The sequence below is a fragment of the Moschus berezovskii genome, chromosome 7 (assembly GCF_049115385.1).
Source record: "Moschus berezovskii isolate FMDL1 chromosome 7, NW_MosBer_1.0, whole genome shotgun sequence".
NCBI lineage: Eukaryota > Metazoa > Chordata > Mammalia > Artiodactyla > Moschidae > Moschus > Moschus berezovskii.
This window is the reverse complement of record NC_142466.1, coordinates 74,637,144-74,659,305: the sequence shown is the minus strand read 5'-3', so window position 1 is coordinate 74,659,305 and position 22,162 is coordinate 74,637,144. Positions and strand designations below refer to the sequence as shown.

At 49.1% G+C, this 22,162-nt stretch overlaps 1 protein-coding gene across 1 annotated transcript in view; it reads left to right on the top strand.

Moving 5' to 3' along the window:
• The first annotated feature begins 1,893 nt into the window (after positions 1-1,893).
• The window catches only part of LZTS1 (leucine zipper tumor suppressor 1), a 63,000-nt gene continuing 42,731 nt past the window's right edge, over positions 1,894-22,162 (top strand). Inside the window, exon 1 of the mRNA XM_055427158.2 lies at positions 1,894-2,148. The gene's annotated coding sequence lies outside the window, so the exon portion shown is untranslated. The remainder of the gene's footprint in view (positions 2,149-22,162) is intronic.

Sequence of the window (22,162 nt, the reverse complement as noted above, 5' to 3'; positions counted from 1 at the left end):
TACAGTCCATAGGGTCGCAAAGAGTCAGACACAACTGAAGTGACTTAGCATGCACACATATGTATTTTCCACATGCTTGCATGCGTGTTAAGTGACTTCAGTGATGTCTGACTCTTTGCGACCCTATGGACTATAGCCTACCAGGTTCTTCTGTCCATGGAATTCTCCAGGCAAGAATACTTGAACAAGACCCAGTTTCCCCCACAGTCAGTCTCTCTCATCAGGAAGCTTCCATAAGCCTTTTATCCTTATCAGAGGGCAGACAGAATGAAAACCACAATCACAGAAAACTAATCAAACTGAGCACATGGAACACAGCCTTGTCTAACTCAATGAAATTATGAGCCATGCCATGTAGGGTCACCCAAGACGGACGGGTCATAATGGAGAGTCCTGACAAAACGTGGTCCACTGGAGAAGGCAATGGAAAACCACTTCAGTATTCTTGCCTTGAGAACCTCATGAACAGTATGAAAAGAATACTAGGGCTGGTTGCCATTTCCTCCTCGAGGGGATCTTCCCAACCCAGAGATCAAACCATGTCTCTTCTGTTTCCTGCATTGGCAGGTGTGTTCTTTACCACTAGTACCACCTGGGAAGCCCACACTTACCACATACTTGGATTCTTATTTAATCCTCACAACAAATCCATAAATAAGAAATTCATTCATTCAACAATTATTTACTGAGTGCCTACTAGGTATCAAGTTCTGAGTGTTGGGGATATCTGTGAATAAAAGGAATCAAGTTGTTCACTCATGAACAAAAAAGAAAGTTCCTGCTCTCGGGGAGTTTACATTCTGGTAATTGTTATCCCAATTTTATAAAGGAAGGAACTGGGACAGAAGGAATTTAAGGCAGTGGCTCAGGGTCATACAGTTGATAAGTAGCAGAGCTTGTCTGACTGACCCCTTAAACCTCATGCCTTGCTGCCTCCCAGGAAGCCAAGAATTGAAAGATGGAGTCTTTAGGGTCAAGAACTGGAGGTCGTGAGGATCCTCTACAGGGTTTCAGGTGGAGAGATGGCAGAAACAATATGGTGTGGTTTCTTTCAGGCCATCTTCCCTCATTCTACTTATAATCAGAAGCCAGGCACTTCAATCTCCCCACACCCCACCTCGACACTCCCTGGGCTGGGTCATGCCTGGTTTTAATGAATTAGATTCCAAGCATCCTCAGGACCCCAGCCTCATGCAACCCCTGGAAAGCCAATAAACTGGCCCTTTGTCCAACCAAATCTTGTAAACTTGGGTCCTCTGCTAGCTCAAATGCTAGAAGTTCAAAGTGGGTGGTAGAGAAAATGATAGTGTTAGAAAGGCACTGGGTAAGATTACTAGCTATAAACAGTCCTCAACTTTCACCTGAAACTTTTCGGAGTGGGAGTGCCAGTGGTCTAGGCTCCAACCTGCAATCCTGGCGAGCCAATGCCTCTTGCCAGGCTGCTGGTCCCGTCTTTGAACGTAGAAATCCAGGGGACTGAAGTGGGGAGATGGTGCTGGGGAAAATGAAACATGTAAGAAGAAGGGGGTGAAAAGAACGGGGAAATAAGAAAAAGACAAAAAAGAAGGACTGGAGGAAGAGAAAGAGGGGGGAGAAAATGATCGAGCAGACGGGGCTACCCGGAGGGATCTGCTCAAAGTGAGATCGGAGAGTTGGGGGAGTCGGGACCCCGCGCGGGAGGCGGATGCAGGGGAGCGGGAGGTCTAGGGCAGCCCCAGCTGTCAGCTGGGAACAAAGGCCGCCGAGCCGCTAGGAAGAGCCGCCGGCAGCCCTAGCCAACGAGAGGCGCCGGCGCCGGCCCCGCCCCGCCCCGCCCCGCCCCGCCCCGGCCAATGAGCGGCGCCGACCCCGCCCCGGTCCGCCCGCCCCGCCCTGCCCGCCCGCCCGCCCGAGGCTCCGCGACCCGCGCTGGGGCCGGCGCTCAGGGAGCCGGCGAGCTGGCGGGCGGCCGGGCGGGAGCCGGGCGGCGCCGGGCGGGAGGCGAGGTAGAAAGTTTCTCTGCTCGCCTCATCTAGCGAGCCGGAGCTGCGAGCAATCTCGGGACCCGCCCGGCCAGCGCGAGAAGAGAGACGGGAGCACATCGCCAAACACACTGGAAAAGAAAAAAAAAAAACCCTGAAGTCAGCCCCAGGCGCAGGGACAGATAAGGTGAGGTGGATAGGGGTCTCGCGCAGTCCGCAAGGAGGGAGCCGGGCTCCCGGGAAACTGCGCTCCCCGCGGCGTGCCAGCGCGTCAGTCGGCCTTTGTCTGTCTGTGCCGGCGTCTGTCCAGGTGTCTTTGTCTCCGCATGTAACTGTCAGGGTCTCCCCTCTGCCCGGGCGCGTGCGGCGAGTCTGGCCCCCGCCTGGAAGAAAGGAGGGTGCGCCCGTTCTTCCGGCTTTGTCTCCTACAGACCGGGTTTGTCTGCTCCCCGTCCCGAGTCTGATCTGCGGGGACAGAGGTGTTGGGTGACACCGAAGTCCAGAAATAAGGAAACGGGAGATGTGCAGGCAGGGTCTGACAGCCGCGGCCGGGCCACTGAACTTTGCTGTCTGGAACTTTGGAGATGGGCTGTGTGTGTGTCCGCACTGGTGGCGGGGACTGCAGTTGGAAGTATAGATTGTTCCACTGAAGGAATAGGTCACAAAGGCTGAGATCGATGGAGAAGGTGGGTGATGAACCTGGTATTTAAGTGGACCCCTGCCTGCTTGGGGCTTCCCAGGTGGCGCTGGTGGTAAAGAACCTGCCTGCCAATGCAGGTTAGAGGTAAGAGACACCGGTTCGATCTCTGGTTTAGGAAGATCCCCTGGAGGAGGGCATGGCAACCCACTCCAGTATCCTTGCCTGGAGAATCCTATGGACAGAGGAGCCTGGAGGGCTACAGTCCATGGAGTCGCACAGAGTCGAACACGAGTGAAGCAACTTAGCACTGCCTGGAGTCATTCAGCCAAAGCAACACACACACAGTCTCACACCTACACACACATCACATTCATTTCTTTCTCTCATCCACCACAGGCAGCCAGCCCCTCACTCTCTCCCCACTCCCCTACACACACACACTCTCTCACACACACACCCTTCCACATGCTTAACTCCAGCCTTTAGAGCATAGAACTCAGCAGCAACAGGCACCAACCACTATGGGCTTTCTGGTTGCTGCTCCAAGTGGAAAGGACTGAACTGGGGAGGGCCTGAGCGGTCTGCTTGCCCACGATTGTGTCATGCCTAGAAAAGTGCTCCTGATTCATTGACTTCAGGGCCCTACTTTCCCAGGAATGAGGAGTACTTAGGGCGCTGAGCGTCTGAAGTGTCTGGGTCCTTCCCCTGGCCTTCCAACCACATCCTCTCGCTGCCATCAGCCCCTCTGTTCTGGTCTTGGGTGCTGGCAAACTAGTAAGGAGTCACCTCGTCCTGGAGAGCCCTTGGCAGGAGGAGCTGTGCCAGGTAAGGATCTCCTGCAGCCTCATGGTGGGAGCTGAAGTGCCCTGCTTGAGAGATAAGCTGTCTGCTTGGCACTTCTTCCTGCGTCCTGAAAAAGAGCTTGTGTGTAGGGGCAAGAGAGCGTTTGTAACCTGAGCTTCCTCTGAGTTCAAAAACAATTTTCCCTGGGCATGTTGGGGGAAATACAGGTGCTGGAAGTCTGTGGGTATATGTATGCACGTGAAGATGTGTAGCAGAGACAGTGATTACAGGCGGGAAGGGTATTTATGTTCAGGGGTGGAAGAGAGTGGAGTCTATGGTTGAAGTCTGTAGACAGAGGCATACACGCTAATCAGGTGTGGCGTTTACACCTTGTATTTATCCAGAGCCTTTCTTCTTGAGGTGTTTTCTGTGAATCATAGACGTTATCTCATTTGTTATCTCCTTTACCCTTGAGACATAACTACCAGGTGAGCATGGAGCATCGCTGACTCTCTGTGTTCTGACAGTGAAAAAAGTGAGGCCACAGAGCAGCAGGACTTTCCTGAGGTCCACAGTTCATGGGAGCAAAGTCAGGCACAACGAGTGGGAGTCCAAGCAGAAGGGATCAGCTGGGTGGATGTGAGCTGGGGACACTCATCTGTTGATGATAAGAAACTCAGGTTGGAAAAGAAGGGTGTCTCTTTGAAGGTTCCAGCATGTGAGCAAGAGGGAGGATGGGACATTTGAGATGGTGGGGTTTTTGAATGTTGATGGAAATCTTTGTGCTTCACAAGATAGAACCTGTTTTAATAGTTCAGCTTCTGCTCTTGTCTATCGGAGGAGCCCCTTGTCTGCCTGTGTGTCCAGGTAGATATGTGTCAGGATAGTTGCTGTTGAAGGGGTGAGGCTGGGTAGTGTGGCCTGGGGATAGCCAGTGCATTGGGACCATGTGAGGGAAAAATTTGCTGAGCTATTTCGAGAAACCATGCATCTGCCTATATGGCCACAGAGCTAGATGGGCTCTAGCTATGGAAAAATGGCTTTCTGATCCCAAAAACATAGCTATACGCCTTTGCACTTTTTCAACATTCATTTAAAAAATATTCGTTAGGTGCCTATAAACGGAGAAGGCAATGGCAAGCCACTCCAGTACTATTGCCTAGAAAATCCCATGGATGGAGGAGCCTGGTGGGCTGCAGTCCGTGGGGTCGCTGGGGGTCAGACACGACTGAGCGACTTCACTTTCCCTTTCACACATTGGAGAAGGAAATGGCAACCCACTCCAGTGTTCTTGCCTGGAGAATCCCAGGGACGGGGGAGCCTGGTGGGCTTCAGTCTATGGGGTCGCACAGAGTCGGACACGACTGAAGTGACTTAGCAGCAGCAGCAGGTGCCTATAAAAGGCAAGGTTCTGGGCCTGAAAGTGAGTCTACAAGGATGAAGAAACCAATGATGGCAACCCAGCGGTTATGCAGCTTACAGACTAGTGTAATGGGAAATATTTAGCAACATTTAATACCCTTCACTAAGTACCCTGTGTGCCCAGTACTTTTGGCTCATTATCTCCTTTAATTCTCAGCACAGCCCCGCAGGGTATGTATGATTATTAGAGGAGGAGACTTCAATCCCATTGCCAGGATAGGAAATGGAGGAGCAAGGGTCTCAGTGCAGCTTAGCACTGACTCTGGCTCTTTGCACATTCTTCTGCTACTTTTGAACATGTTTCTTCTGTGCAAAATATTCTTGCCCTCTACCTCTACCTCCACCCAACTAGCCCCTGTTTGCGCTTCACATTTTAACCATACAGGATCATCTCCTCCAACAACTTGTCCTGTCTCTCTTTAAGTCTGGGTCACCTGCCTTCCCATCATTCCTGGCTCTCCTGGCATTTACCCACAGGCTCCTGAAGAGCCTCCAAAGTTCCTAGAGGCAGAGATTGTGTCATCAATTCCCAGTTCAGAATAGTGTTTGGCTTCTAGGAGGAAGTCCTTAGTGTTTAATAAAGTAACTGGACAGAAAAGAGGTATCAGAGATTCTTGGTGGGAGCACTTTTCCCAGCAGCAGGTTTCTATTGAAGGACACTTGACTGGCGTGACCTCTGATTTTCCTGTCTGTATTACTGGGCCAGCTGTTTCAGGGCTTCTGCCTAACTGGGGCTTCTCCATCCTGGTTCCTGCCTCCAGTAGTTTGGGAGCCTAAAGAAAACCCAGCCTCAACTCACCCTGCCAGCCTACGCACTCTATCTCCAGGTCCTTCAACCAAGAAGTATGATTATACAAGTAGGAGGTGATAGGTGTGATCTAGATTGAGGTTTCAAAATCCTGCAGTTGGAACCCCCAGGGGGCAGTGGTTCCAGGGCAGTGATGAGGTGTTTCTGGGGTCTGGCCAACAAACCTGGGAAATCTTTCCAACTGCCTGGGAAATCTTTAGACGATTTACATGGTGGGTCACTGAGCTGGCTTTTGAATAGATTTTTGTGCTGCTGCAGTTTAAAAAGCACTGTTCTGAAATGGACACTCTCACGGTTCTGCTGGGAGTGCGAGTTGCTCCCATGTTTGGGGAGGTCATCGGGCTGTGATTTGCCCAAGGTCACACAGTTCAGAGTCCGGTGACTCCTTTCCCATGCCCTTTGCACCACCCTGTTATTCCTCGTGTCAGGATTTCACATGCTTTCTCAGGGGTCCTTGATGATTTTCATTTTCCTTTCAAAGATCATCACCCAAGTTTGAAAATCTCACGTGTTGCGTTCTTTCATGCTGTGCTCAGTCGTGTCTGCCTGTTTTATGACCCCATGGATTGTAACCCACCAGGCTCCTCTGTCCATGGAATTTTCCAGGCAAGAATACTGAAATGGGTTGCCATTTTCTCTTCCAGGGGATCTTCCCAACTCAGGGATCAAACATGCATCTCCTGTATTACCAGGCAGATTGTTTACCACTGTGGCACCAGGGAAGCCCAGTTTATCCCTCATCTCCCTGGCACCTTATATGGATGTGCATGCATCCTAAGTTGCTTCATTATTAAAGGTCTTATCCATGCAAGGTGCCAGGGTGATGGGGGATAAACAAAATGACTAAATAATGGTATGGCTAAATAAAACTTGTGATGAGGATTGAAGAGGAGCCAGCCCCCATGAGTCAGTGACAAATATGTTGAAAACTAGATCGGGACAACTTTGAACATGGCAGCTGTTCCCCAGGAGGGAGGTAAGCGAGAAGACTCTAAGGTGGAGATGTCTGTGAACGAGACCTTCCTTGAAGTTGAACCTAAGGAAGGAAGTTATACCTTCCCTATAGAGAGGAAGCATAGCAGCAACAAGGTCATAGGTCCCAGATGCAAGTTCAGAGTCCAGGAGATGAGTCTGTCTCTCCAAGGGGAGCCCCTGAAGGGAGCCTGTTACCTCCTTTTAACTGGCTTGACCAGCCATGCAGACCAGACACAACTGGGCAATGCCGGGTGGGAGGCAACTCTGCTCTTTACAACTGCCTCCAGCTGAGCAAGCGTATAGCTTAGCCACGGATGGGCTCTTCTAGGGGTCTGGAAAAGTGGGCCAGGATGTGTCAGCCGGAGTCAGGTGGGGTGAGTTGGGCTTCTAGCTGCTGCTGTTTTGCAGAGCTGCCTCTGTATCTGCAATCTCCATCCTACTTCTCTTTCTTACTTCCTGCCGGACGACAGGCTCTTGCCAGACAGCCTGACCATCCCTGGGTTTCCTATTGTAGTGATTTTAATAACACTTTTTAACTTTAAAAGGATTATTATTATTATTTACAACTCTGAGATTTCTTCTGCAATTTGACAGATGAGAAAAGTGAATGAGAAGTAAAGGAGTTTTACCCAAGACTTTAAGTGGAATGCCGGGGGTTGAACTGGGCTATCTTGACTCCCAATCCGAGCAGTAACCGCGCAGCTGAATTAAGTAAATAGATTTAGGTTCAGTGAATTGTTGTCAAGTGTTTAACGTACAGAAAGAAGAGAGATTTTTTAAATTATAAGAACTTGTTTCCTTCCATAATTATTATAATTCAAGCTTGATGAAAACCTTAGACTTTCCTCCCCTTTTTATATTCACCCCCTTCTTATCCCCAAGCACTTGTTATGCATATAGCTTAAGCTCAATAAACAAGAAATAAAAAGTATCTGGCATAATGGGATCTCTACTTGAGATGCACTTTAAGGAATGAAATGTATTTTATGTCAGTTCTTTCTCTTTATAGCTAGTCAACTCATAAGGTTTAGTCCATGCCGCGTTGAAATTATGCAGATTTTGTCTTCACAGAGTCTGAATTAACGACGTTTCATTGGAATACCAAGTTTTCATCCATAATCTAATTCAGTGTTCCCAGCTTATCCATATGCAACAAAGTCCTAAATTAAAATGGGATTAGCGGTCTCTTCGTTGGTAATGTGAGCAGCGTGTGGAAACCAGACTTCAGGGGTGGTCACATACAGAGGCTGCCTCCCAGATAAGGGAACTGGATAGAGGGTTGGTGGCAAGAGGGTGCAGTGGGGCTCCAAGTAGGGGAGACAGGGAAGTGGGGGGATGGGGGGAGGGTGAAAGAGACAGGAGAGAGTGAGTGAGTATGTGTGTGTTTATGTGCGGGTGCATATGTGCCCTAACAGCTAAAACTAATTGTCCTAATCAGTCCAGCAGAGGTGATTTTTCTTCCTAAGTGGCAGGCCAAATTGGTGTCTGAACAGATGTGATGTGGGTTTCATCCAGCTTCTGGAACAAAGGCAGGAAAGAGCCGCCCTCCCCAGATCACCCACAGATTTGCTTCCATGTCAGTTAATCACTGTGGGAGAAGAGAACTGCCTTTAAGATGGCTGTGGGTGGACATGTGCACACACGTACACACACACATCCCATGCATTCTCATCATCTCTGCATCTCAGGTAAGCTCTCCTCTGATGCCCACCACACTCGCAGTCACAGCCCATAATACCAGTCCTCAAGACTCCTGGCTGGTGGGCCCTGCAAGCCCCACGCCAGTGTCCTCCTGGGTTGGCCTCTCCCTGGGGCGTGGCCCACAGCCTGCTGGGGGCAGCCCCCTCCCCTGAAACCACAGGACCTCTGTTTCTGCCATGCCCAGAGCAGTCTGTCCGTTCCCATCAGCCCCTCAGGGCTGTAGATCCTCTGAGGCCCCAGCATCCATTAGAAGAAGGACCTATTTAGTGAAACTGCCAGCCACAGGGATGTACAGGAACATGGGCCCCTCAAAGATGTCCAAAATAGAGCTGAGATCGGGGGTGGGCATGGCTCTGAAAATGAGTTGGCATTTCAGGACAAGTCCTGCCCCTCACATGACCTAACCTCCCTGCACAGGCTGCCAGGCGGCTGAGGCAGTCCCTGCCCTAGGCACCTGGGCAGGGCTGTGCACTTGGCTCACTGGTCTGTTGGCTTTGGGGGCATCTTCACTCTCCTTGCTGTTTGCAAAGCTATTTGCTGCTAAATCACCCTCCTCCTGGCACCCCGGACTGCTAAATTGGTCTCAACTTGCTGTACTTCCACCCACCACCTTAGTCATTATTCGCTGGCAGCATTCAGAGAGTGGGTGGAAAGCAGCCGAACATTATATTCCTGCTGAAGAGAGAGAGAATTGAGCACAGGCATGCAAGGAAAGGGGAGAGGGAAGGAGGTAAGAGAAAGCAAAGGAAGCAGGAGAACAAAGCTCAGGCTTGCCGGCACCTGTCCCTGTGACCCCAGCCACCCTGGGTGGTGGGGCAATGGGCCATAGATGAGTGGGTGTTGGACTATTAGGAGATCTAGGCCTTCCAGGGTGAGAGGGGTACACTTACTACTGGGGCTGCCCTGCCCAGTCTGGTCCTTTATTTCTCCCTTGAACATCTGTTCCCATGAATTAAAATGTAGCTTATATCCTTCCTCCCTGCCTAGTTGATAAACTTTTAAAATTTTATTTTTAGCAATATTGCAAGGGTGGGATCTTAGTTCCCCATCCAGGGATTGAACCCAGACCCTCGGCAGTGAAAGCTCGGATTCCTAACCACTGAACTGCCCAGGAATTCTCAGTGATAAACTTCTTGAAAAGGAAAGTGTTTCATGCACCCTGTGCCTAGCACCAGGCCCTGGACACACTCGGGGCTGAGCCCCACATAGTTGAGATTGAGGGTAGTGAGGGCTATGGTGGTCCTTTCTACCTAGCCATTTCAGGCTCCCCGCCGGTGGCTCAGATGGTAAAGAATCCACCTGCAATTCAGGCGATCTGGATTTGATCCCTGGGTCGGGAAGATCTCCTGGAGAAGGGAATGACTACCCACTCCAGTATTCTTACCTGAAGAATTCCATGGGCAGAGGAGTATGGGGGGCTACTGAGAGACTAACACTTGCTTACCTGCTGCCCTAGGACCCTGTCTGGGATCCCAGGCACACAAGAAGAGGAGGAATCACAAGGGAGCTTTCAGGGCTTGGTCTCCTATCTAGGTGAGGAAGCTTCAGGGAGGGAAAGGGTTAATATCACAAAAGAACAGATCAGCTAAGGAAGCAGAAACCTGGAGGCCCTCCGTCCTGGCATGGAAGGCCCTTGTGGTCTCCCGCCAGGGAGACTGTCATGGAGAGAGGTCACCCAGTGCCTGGGCAGTGCACTGGAGCTGGTGGGCGGTGGACAGCAGAGTCAGTTCTCATGCCGAACAGCAGAGACAGCATCAGGCAGAGCAGAGTGACCTTGACAGGAGGCTCTCTGAGTCGCTGATAACATTTGTTTGATCTCTCGGGAGAGGTTGGAAGAACTCAGTGCCAACCCCAGCTGGCTTGAAACCTGGTGGGCCCATGACCCGGCCTCCTTTCCCTCCCACCCTTTTCTCAAGGAAGATAATGGGAAAACCCTGTGAACAGAAGCCTCCGCACAGCTAGGGAGGTAGGGACACCAGGGAACCACGCTGAGAATATCAAATGGCATACGTCTGGGTGAAGGAGCCCTGAACCTGCCCTTGACCTTCCACCAATCGCTCAGTGACAGCGCCTGGAGGATGCCTGGGCCACATCTGCCTCAGCACCTTAGCGGTCAAGAGGTCAGGGCAGCAGAGGTTTAGAAGGACAGTTAGGCACCCAGGGCACCTCTTGACCCAGGGCACCTCTTGACCCATGGCACCTCTTGACCCATGGCAACCTTCAGCTACTTCAGCTTCAGCTTCTGTCTGCTCCCCCACCTGCCAGGCATCTCAGCAGTAAGCCTGCCTGCCCTGGAGGAGGGTGGGAGGGATTAGACTGTGCTCATATCTCGGGGAGACAACCTCCCCCTCCTTGCTGATCAAATTCCCCCAGCCCCTACGCCTTGTCGGCGCCGGCAGGCAAACCGCACTGCAGGCAGGTGGGGAAAACAAGAGCCAGTGGGCAGAGCCCCCAGCCCTCCACCTGCACAGAGAAGGGAGGGCCACACCCCAGGGACCCAGGAAGGCACCCCAGCTGCCAGTGCCCCTCCCCTCAGAGGGTCTGCAGCTGCCCTGCTCACAGGCTCTGGGCCGGCTGCGGTTGGGCAAGGACAGAAGAATGCTTGGCTTTTCCCAAGCCGATGTTGCATCTACAAGGATAACCAGGAGTGCAGGGCTGTCAGTGTCCCCAGGCCTCCTAGCAGCGCCTCAGCCATCTGCTGACTTAGAACCTTCTCTAGATGATAGACTCACTTCTATGCTAGAGCTGTCACAGGACCATCAAGGCCAGCGTTCCAAGATTTATTAGGAAACTAAAGAGCCTTCTTTGAAGCAGTGCAACCTACTCTGCATAAAACGCAAAGTCTTTGGGTGGAAAGGACCCTTAAATATCTTTTTTTTTTTTTTAACCACACCACAGGGCTTACAGGGATCTTAGTTCTCTGACCAGGAATCGAACCTGTGCCCTTGGCAGTGAAAGCGCAGAGTTCTAACCAATGGACCACTAGGGAATCTCCTTCAATCCCAATCTGTCCACATCAAAACCTTCCTCAAGTCTTTTTTCTACTTACCCCTAAGAGCTGTTGTTTCAGACTCCAGGAACACAATTCGTTCTCTTTTAGTTTCATTCTTTTAAAGTCACAGAATGCTAGGTTCATGTCAAATACTCTGCTGAATCCTGGAGCATCCTGTATTGGGACAGGAGACAGACACATTTTACAAAATCACAGTACAAAGCCCAGCTGGTCTAAAAGCGTCTTCTTGGAAGATACAGATTAGAGAAGGACTCTGTGGGTTGGGTGTGATTCAAAGAGATGGGGGAGTGGGTGGCACAGATAGGGACCCAAAGTGGCAGGGAGACAAAGGCAAGTTGAGTCAGATCAAGGATGGTCTTGTGTGTCTGGCTCAGAGTTTGGCAGGCAGTGTGGAGCCACTGAAGTCCTAGGGAGAAGAGTGGCATTGAACAGACCTTGGTTTTGAGAAGTTCATCTAGCAGTGGAGTATAGGATGGATTTGAGGTAGAGAGGCTTCTTTCTAGAAATAACATTATTTATTAGAATGCCTTTCTGGTCTCCTCCCATGTCCCAGTTGATGGCACACGTTCCCAGAGATCCCACACAGTCTGGAAACAGCGTGGCCGAGATTTCAAGGAGAGAGGAGTTCCTAGTCCAGGTTCAAAGGTCAGAGGTCAGTGTGCAGGGTCTAGGCCTTATTTATGACAGAAGACATAGGGAACACCTCATAGCTTTGGACCTGGAAGAAATCAAGGAGGATGAGGGAGTGAGTGGGGGAGGAGGAGGGATTTTTTGGCTGTGATGGGTCTTCATTGCTACATGAGGGCTTTCTCTAGTTGCACGAGCAGGGACTGCTCTTCATTGCAGTGTGTGAACTTCTCATTGCAGTGGCTTCTCTCATTTCAGTTCACAGGCTCTGTGCTTCAGTAGTTGTGACCCTTAGGCTTGGCTGCTCTGCAGTATGTGGTATCTTCCCAGACCAGGAATCAAACCGGTGTCCCTTGCATTGCAAGATGAATTCTTAACTATAGGACCACCAGGGAAGCCCAGGGCTTTTTGTTGTTGTTTTTTAATGGATGGAGACAGAGGCTTAGGCAGGAAAGGGACTTACTTGCTCAGGGTCCCACAGCTAGTTTGTGTAGAACCAGGACTGGTGCTCCCACTTCAGACTCCTTTCATCCACCCACTGCTAACTGTAGACAAGGACTAGGGGCCAGTAGGATGGATCAGGTCCTCCAACCTGGGGTGTCAGGTTGTCAGGTTTGCCCAAGGGCACGTCTGAGAGCTTGTCAGCAGTGGGATGCTCTCAGTCTTTGAGGCTTTCTCCTTGTTTGCCAGAGACAGCTGATACCCACAGTCTCCATTTTTCTCTCTTGTCTTGTTTCTGTGAGTGCTTCGGATGCTTTATTTCCTTCTGTTCCTCTGATGGTTCCTTTGTCCTAAAAGTTCTGAGGGGCTCCTGGCTGACGTGAGGTTTACAAGGCCATTGGCCGTAGTTACCAGTTGTCATCTTTCAAAAATGAGAAATGAGGTCTCTGCCTCTGTCTCACATGTGCTCAGTTTAAATGAGAAGATTTGTTGTTGCTGTTGTTCAGTTGCGAAGTCGTGTCTGACTTTGCAACCCCGTGGACTGCAGCGCGTGAGGCTCCTCTGTCCTTTCCTATCTCCCAGAGTTTCCTCAGTTTCATGTGCATTGAGTTGGTGATGCCATCCAACCATCTCATTCTCTGCTGCCTCCTTCTCCTTTTGCCTTCAGTCTTTCCCAGCATCAGGGTCTTTTCCAATGAGTCAGCTCTTCGAATTAGGGGTCCAAAGGATTGGAGCTCAGTTTCAGCTTGGGACGTTTAAATGGGAAGATTGCAGGTGCCACCAGTCACTGTAGCCACCCACCATGTTTGTTGCCACATCGGGAGAGACTCCTGGACAGGAGGCAGGTGTGCATTCCAGGGCCTGGAGAAGCCGGTCTCATCAATCAGGGAGCTCCTTCAGTTTCAGAAGGACAGGGTGCCAGGGGTCCCCTGCCCTTATCTCTGAAGCTCTTGGAACACCATTCCCCATCTTCCTCTGGAAGGTTCCTCAAGCAAGATACCTACCCAAGAGCTACCTCTTACCTGCTAAAACCTGGCTAGCCAAGGGAGGGGCAAGGCTGTGGCAGTGTCCTGTGCAGTCTCCAGTGAGATGTCACCTGGAGACAGATTCTTTCTCCCAAAACACTCCTGCCCATGCCACATGCTCTTAGGCTTCCAGAGCAGTTCTTTCTCACCTGGATGTCAACCTTCAGCTCTAGTAGAGAGAGTAGGTAAATCCTAATAGAGGTAAAGCATAGATTTTTTTTCATGCTTGCCAGTACTATGAATGAGTCTGGGAGGGGACAGCGCAAAGAATGTATATTTGGGAATCAGACCAGTGTTTACATCTCAGCTCTGTTACATAAGAGTTGTGTGTGATATTGGGCAAGTCACTTAGCCTCTCTGAGCCTCAGTTGTCTCATCTGTAAAATGTTTTGTGTCCCACATAGAATTTTTATGAAAATTGCAAGATCAAGTATAAGTCAAAGCATGTGAAACATAGTAGGAGCTCTATTTATGTCAGTCTCATCCCCCTTCCATCAGCTCAAAGGGCAAGAAACCCAGCAGGAGGCTGAGTTGTCCATGCAGAAGGGTCATGAGCCCTTGGTCCAGCCCTTGGTCCAAGGGGTCAGGCAATGATGCCTATGACAGCTTCCCTCTTGTTTGCTCACTCTGGCGAAGGGGGATAATTGTAACTGAAAACAGATGGGAGGGAATCCCTACCACCTCTGTCACTCTGGATCTCCATTGCCGTTGTCTAATTGACTCAATTAAAATTGACTTATAAAATTATGTAGAACAGAGGGGCAGGACATCTTTGACTGCTCTGACATCAAGGATCAGAACTGAAAGTCAATCTCTTGCTCACATTGTGCTAAATCGCTTTAATAGTGTCTGGCTCTTTGAGACCCCATGGACTATAGCCCTCAGGCACCTCTGTCCATGGGATTTCCCAGGCAAGAATACTGGAGTGAGCTGCCATGCCCTTCTCCAGGGGATCTTCCCCCCCGCCCCTCAGGGATCAAACTCGGTTCTTCTGCATTGCAGGCAGATTCTTTTCCTTGTGAGCCACCAGGTAAGCTCTGGTGCTCACATTGACTTGTGCCAAATGTGTGTGCAGAGGAGGCTGAGTGGAGAGGGGGGGTACTCAGAGACCTTGGGGTTTTCTCAGGAGGACTCCACAAAGCCATCTTGTGCTCATGTGTGGGGCAGAGTTTAGGAGAGGAAGATTTCTCCCCAGGGCGAATGGCTGGAGAGAAGCGGTTTAGACTGCATCCCTTTCTTTCTCCTGCCTCTGGCTTCAAAGGCAATGTCTTTACGATCTGGATGTTTTCTGGATTAGGTAGCACGTATGGTCAGGAAAGGGGGAAGAAAGAAAAACAAATAAAATGAAACTTCTGTCTCTGCACTCTGTCTGTGGGAGATGCACAGCTGCAAGAAGGCCCAGGTCTGGCAGAGACTCCCATAAGAGGATGCAAAAGGCTGAGGGGGTTGAATTCCATATTGGAGAATCTGAGGGACATTTATTCTCCCTCAGTAGCACTTAGGGCTTCCCAGGTGGCTCAGAGGTAGAGAAACTGCCTGCCAATGCAGGAGACGCAGTTTCGATCCCTGGGTCGGGAAGATCCCCTGGAGAGAAGGGCATGACAACCCACTTCAGTATTCTTGCCTGGAGAATTCATGGATAGAGAAGCCTGGTGAGCTACAATCCATGCAGGTGCAAAGAGTCAGACATGACTGAAGTGACTGAACATGCACGCACGCAAATGGCACTTAAGATGGGATCAGGCAGTCTGGGGGGACCCAGGAGAAATGGCTCCTTTTGGGACAGAGTCAGTTCCAGGATCCCATACCTGAGTCCTCTCTAGTGATACAAGCAAACTGGTGTTTCATGCTCCTTTCAGGAGAGCTCAATATTGCCTTCTTTCTCTTCCTCTGTGGTTGTGTGTGTGTGTAAATATTCATTTTTTTAGTTACATTGGGTCTTAGTTTTGTCATGAAGATTTTTCTGTGTCCTGTGGATCCTTCCTTGTAGTTCCCAGGCTCTCTAGTGGCGCAGGCTTAGTCGCTCTGAGACGTGTAGGATCTTAATTCCCCAACCAGGGATCAAACCCTGGTCCCCTGCTTTGAAAGGCAGATTCTTAACCACTGGACCACTAGGAAAGTCCCTATGTATGTGTTTAGTGAAGAAAACTTTCCCATGGTAATGGTATGACCCAGAAAATTGAGGTGACTTCCTCTACCTGATCTGACATTAGGTCTTATCTTTAGAACCAGCAATTTCTCCATTCTAGCATGTTGGGATCTGTTGAGGACAGAGCACCTGGCTTTGAGGAACTTTTGGGAGAGGGGATGCTAACTCAGCTGAGCGGTCAGCAAGTGCTAAGACTTGGAGAACGCAGAGAGACCTCAGTGAGCTGAGACCTCAGTGAGCCCCCAGAACAAAGGAAGCCATGGGACTTGCCTCCAGGCTGTCTCTCTCTCCTCCTTTAAATTAAGGGATAGTGGGAACTTCCCTTGAACCTTGGAGACATAGTTCAAAGGACTGCCCTCTGCACCATCCCGGGCTGGCAGCTATTAAACTCCCACTTGACCTTGCTTCTTGGATTCAGAAGCTGAGATGTAGAGCTTGTGAAAACCACATGAGGCAACCCAGAATTAGGTCTTGTCTCATTGGCATGATGTGGTTTTAGGGAAGTCTGCCAAGAGTCGGATATAGTGGTGTATGTTAAGATTCTCCACCCAGAAGGGCCACAGGGAGATGTATCCTAAGACAGGAAGTTAAGCTGAAGAGATGACAACACTAGCCCAGAACCCTTCTCCCCTCACTCCTTTCCCTGCCATCCTTTCCACTAGCAACAAGGACCGTGCTCTATTGCCTGACCCAGGAGTGGCCGAATGACAGGGACAGGGAAGCCATGGGGGTTTCTGGGAGCAGCAGCACTGTCTCCCTGCCTTGCGCAGACCTGTCCAGGCTGCTCAGCGTTTTTGAGGCCACAGGAACAAAGGGACCCCAGTGATCAGCCCCTTCTGAGGACCAGAAAGGCCTTTTAGGATCTCAGTCTTTGCAGACAAATGTGTTGCCACCATGAGGGAGAGTCTGGTTTCTAAGAGTGGTAACTGTAAAGGTTTCTTTGGCCAGAAAATCTCATCTCAGGGTGTTCAGCATGTACCAGATCCCTTGGGAAACTGAGCATTGCTGCTGGGTGCATACCAGCCTTGGCACTCACTGCTCCGTGTCACTCTCCCTGCCCTCAGCCACTAAGTGAAGGTGGTACCCTGGATTCCTCAACTCTGTCCTCCCCTTTCCCCTCCCCGGACTCAGGTGAAAAGGAAACCCACAAGGGTTCTTGTTAGCAAGGAGATCAAACCAGTCAATCCTAAAGGAAATCAACCCTGAATATTTATTGGAAGGACTGATGCTGAAACTGAAGCTCCAATACTTTGGCCACCTGATGCCAAGAGTCAACTCATTGGAAAAGACCCTGATGCTGGGAAAGATTGAGGGCAAAAAGAGAAGGGGAGATAGAGGATGAGATTGTTGGATGGTTTCACCGACTCAATGGACATGAGTGTGAGGAAGCCCCAGGAGGTGGTGAAGGACAGGGAAGCCTGGTGTGCTGCAGTTCTTGGGGTCAAAGAGAGTCAGACACAACTTAGTGCTAAACAACAAGGAGGTGGTGATGAAAACAACCTGAGCTGAACATGGAGGCAAAAGATAAGGGGTACCCCAGGGGAACATTAAAGCCAGAGACCCACAGAAATGCCTCCAGGGGAGACAGACAAGTCTCATCGCATCCATACCTGGGCCTGAGCAGGTATTAGCTGGATGGGACTCAGGGAGCTTACAGGGGGCACAAGGAGGTGGCTCCAGCTACACCCTAACCTCTGACCTTCTGTATCACCCTAACAAGAAGCTGGACATACTGTGCCATGTTTCCTTTCCTTGAATATGCTGAGTTCTTCCTGCCTGCAGACTCTAAGACAGTCCCCAGGGATATCAGTGTCCTCAGGGAGTTTACTATCTATTGTCAGATCCATGATTTCTAAGCACTTTAAGAACAATATTGACTAACAATGGATACTGATTACTCACCTTAAAAAAAAAAAATCTAATGGCTCAGAGGTAAAGTATCAGCCTGCAATGCAGAAGATGCAGGATATGTGGGTTGGATCCCTAGGTCAGGAACATCCCCTGGAGGAGGAAATGGCAACTCACTCCAGTATTCTTACCTAAAGAATCCTATGGACAAAGGAGCCTGGTGGGCTACAGTTTATGGGGTTGCAAAGAGTCAGACACAACTGAACACAGCACACAGAATCTTTAAAGGTCCAAAATGGAAGTGTCTCCAGTTCCTTAGATAATGAAGGAAAAGAAATAGAGCCCAGGGAAAGTTGGAGAAAAATATATCAAGAGTTTGAGCCTAGGGTTAGACCCAATAGTATCTTGATTTACCAAATCCTGTATGTTGAATAAACAAAAACAAAAACTAGCTGCCATTTACTAAGCTTTTAATTATATCCTGATTAAAATAAAACATCACAAGAGAGATAAAGAATTAACATATTATGTTAATTAGGCTTATCTGGTACTTTATATTACCTGGAAAAAGTCTTAGGTTATATTTATGGGTGAATGTTAATATAAGTATTTCAGAAATTACATGAAATTTAAGAAAATATGATATGTCCTGGTATAATGTTACTGTAATTCTTATTATCCTATATGTGTGACACAGAGGTAACTAAATTTTCTTGTCAATTGCATTGTAACAAAGTCTCATTTGATCTTTAAAAAAAAAAGTTACTCAGTACATACAGAAACCTTGTGGAGTAGGTACTACGGTCAGCCCCAGTTTACAAGCAAAGAACAGAAGCTTAGAGCAAGGTCCCAAGACTAGGGATAAAAGGGGTTAAAGGGGATTACAGACCAACCCAGGGTACAGGGTTGGTGAAAGAGCAAACACAGTTAACGTGAGGTCTAGAGAAGCCTGCAAGCCTGGGTCGGAGCCGGCTTCCCTGACTGGCGGTGAGGTCTGCCCTGAGCCAGGCCCTGCATGCCCGGCCCTGACGCCATTGGAGATAAAGAACTAGTGCACTGTTGGCCTCAGCCAGGTTCAAAGTCAGGCATGGCCACTTGCTAGGAATAAAACCCAAGGCCTCACTTTCTGCCTCTGTCAGATGGGGATAATAATAGTGCCCTCTCAGCGTGCCTTGGGGTGCAGCTTGCACCCCATCGTGTATGTATAGTGCTTAGCCCAAGACCTGAGGAGACAGCAGTGGGAGCTTGAGAGGGAACCAGTCCTGCTTGACATTCTCAGACTCTGCAGATCAGCTGAGCGTTCTCCTCCGGCCAGGGGAAATGGAAGGAGAAGGCGGCTGTCCCCCAGCCCCAGCCTTTCCTGGCAGCGACCCCCTTCCTAAGCTGTGGGAGGCTGGCGATCAGCCTGTTCAGAGGAGGCTCCTGACTATATCCAGGTCCTGATTCTTCAGCAAGGCAGATGCTCAAACATCCCCCAGCAGTGTAGGAGAGGGAGGGAGCTGGAGGGAAGGAATCCCTGCTCTGGTGATCTGCCATCACAGACAGCTTCACTCACTCTTCTCTCTGGGCAAAAGAGGAAAGCTGACTTGGAGGTGGAGGAGGCAGGGCCACGCCCTGGAGGCCCAGAGAGGGGAACTGAGCAGGTCAGTCCAGCCCCTTCCCCTCACCCTGAGGACCTCACCAGGAGCAGCGAAGTGGAAAAGACCCTACCCTGCCTGGTGGTGGCTCAGGTGCAGATGGCCTGAGGGAGAGGAAGGCAGCCAAGACAATATTCTTCCTCCTCCTTCTCCCTGACTACTCCAACTCTGGAGCTCTGCTGAGGTCAACCTGCCTCCCATGTCCTAAAGGTGACATCATTCTGCTAAGTAGGGAGGCCAAGTCAAGAACCAGGCAAGCTCAGGAGCACTTTGGGGAACCAGGAAGGAAAGGAGAGTGCCAGGGAGGGAGAGAAGAGTAGGTGGGCAGGTTTATAGATTTAGCTTCTGGCCTTCCTGTCTTTCTCACTGAGTGCCTCAGGCAGCTGGGGCTGCTGTAAGAAAATACCATAGTGTAGATGGCTTAAAAAATGAACTTTCATTTCTCACAATTCTGGGGGCCAGGAAGTCAAAGATCAAGTTGCCTATAGATGTGGTGTCTGGTGAGGGCTCACTTCGTGCTTTGCAGATAGTTACCTTCTTGCTGTGTCCTCGAGTGGTAGAGGGAGAGGAAGCTCTAATATCTTTCTATTCTTTATTAGGGCACTAATCCCACCATGGGGGCCCCACCCACATGAGCTCATCTAAATCTGATCACCTCCAAAGGCCCACCTCCAAATACCATTGCACGTGAGGTTATGGCTTCAACGCATGAATTTGGGGGACAGAAACATTCAGTCCATAGCACTGAGTCCATGCTCCTTTGGAGCATAAGACCAGTAGAAATGAGAGTCCCTGCCTCTGAGGGCACAAAGCCCCAGTGAGGAACACTTGGGAGAGAACAGCACTGCATGTAAAGTCAGGACACGCTGTTTAAGAATGCACCCAGGGTGGATTTGAATCCTCATCGGCCTCTCATCCCCATGTGACATTGGACCAGTTCTTTATTTTCTCTGAGCCCCATTTCCTCATTGGTGAGTTAGAAAGAAAGAACCACCTTGGAGAAGTTATTATGAGGATAATTTTAAGTGAAAATTTTACTGAAGTATAATTTATATACAGAAATGTACACAACTAGGTAAACTTCAAAAACTTCATACAAATATAACCCAAGTTAAAAGATAGAGCATTAGAAGTATTCTAGAAAGTCCTGTAGTCCCCCTACCAGTCACTCACCCTGGCACCATAATTGGTACCTCTTTTTAAACTTCTTATTAATAGAATCATATGGTATGCATTCATTTCTGAGAGACAGGTCCATATAGCAGTAATTCCATCATTCTCATTGCTCCATAACATTCTACTGTAAGAATAGGCCATGGCTCATTTATTCTACTGTGGATAGAATGTAGATTTCCAGATATTTCCACTTTGGGACTCTTACAATGCTGCTAGGACTTTTTGAAAACACATGTGATCGCATCTACTGGGTGTGCATCTAGAAGTGAGATTTCTGGGTCACTAGGTGTGCATATGTCCAACTTGAATAGACCTTACCAAGTATTTTTCAAGTGTGGCTAGATGTATCTGAACTTTTACCAGTGGTACAGGAGATGTCACTTGCTTTCAGTTCAGTCACTCAGTTGTGTATAATGCTTGATGTTGTCGGAGGACTTTTTCTTTTGCCTTTATAGGCTTCCCTGGTGGCTCAGATGGTAAAGCGTCTGCCTGCAATGCGGAAGACCTGGGTTCAATCCCTGGGTTGGGAAGATTCCCTGGAGAAGGAAATGGCAACCCACTCCAGTACTCTTGCCTGGAAAATTCCATGGATGGAGGAGCCTGGTGGGCTGTAGTCCATGGGGTCACAAAGAGTCAGACACGACTGAGCGACTTGACTTCACTTATAGTGCATGGGTAAAGAATCCATCTGCAATGCAGAGGACACCAGGAGACGACGAGGTTTCAATCCCTGGATCGGGAAGTTCCCCTGGAGGAGGAAATGGCAACCCATTCCGGTATTCTTGCCTGGATATTTCCATGGACAAAAAAGCCTTGTGGGCTACAGTCCTAAGGGTCACAAAGAGTCAGACACAACTGAGTGACTAAACACACACAATTATGGCTTTAATTTGCATTTTCCCGAACCAGTCATGGTGGGCACCTGTGTATACATTTTGGCCATTTCCATATCTTATCAAGTGCCTAATTCAAATTTGGTGTTAATTTTTAATTTGGCTTCTGTTTTTTTATTTTTTGGCTGGGCTGGTTCTTCAGCCTGCGGTACCAGGCGTCTCTCCAGTTGTGGTGTGCAGGCTCTATAGCGTGTGGGCTCAGCAGTTGCAGTGCGTGGGCTTTGTTGCTCCACACCATGTGGGTTCTTAGCTCTCTGACCAGGGATTGAACCTGTGTTCCCTGCACTGGAAGGCATAGTCTTAACCCCTGGACCACCAGGGAAGCCCCTGGCTTCTGTCTTTTCATTAGACATTTGTAAGAGTTCTTTTCTGTGTTCTGATAGGAGTTCTTTGTCAGTTAAGTATATTATAAATATCTTCTTCCACTCTCTGGTTGGCCATTTCACTGTCAATGGAGACCTTTGATGAAGATGGATTTTTCATTTTTCAGTAATTTCCCTTTATGGGTATTGTTTTTTCTGTCCTGGTAAAGAAATGTTTGCCTATCCAAAGCCAAGAAATTGTTCTTCTGCTTCCTTCTAGATGCTTTAGTGTGTGATGTTTTTGCATTTATATCTACAGTTCATCTGAACTTATTTGTGTGCAGTATGAGGTAGGAATCAAGATTCGCTTTTTAAATAGATGGATACAAGCTGATCCAGCAGCAATTTTAAAATGATCTTTATTTTTCAATTGCTCTGCATTGTCCTCTTTGTCATAAATCAAGCAATCGTATATGTGCAAGAATGTTCCCGCTCTATTCTATTTGTTGATTTACCTGCCTTTATGTCAATTACATTGTCTTAATTACTGTTATATCATAAATCTTGAAATCTGGCTGCATGTACCCTCCAGCTTTGTTCTTTTTCAGGATAGTCTTGGTTATTTTTGGTCTTTTGCATTCTGATATATAACTTCTGGGTTTAGACTGGGATCGTATCAGTCAGTTTGGAAAGAATTCAGATCTTTGGGATATTGACTCTTCTAATCCATGAATTTGACATATGTCTGCATTCATTCAGAT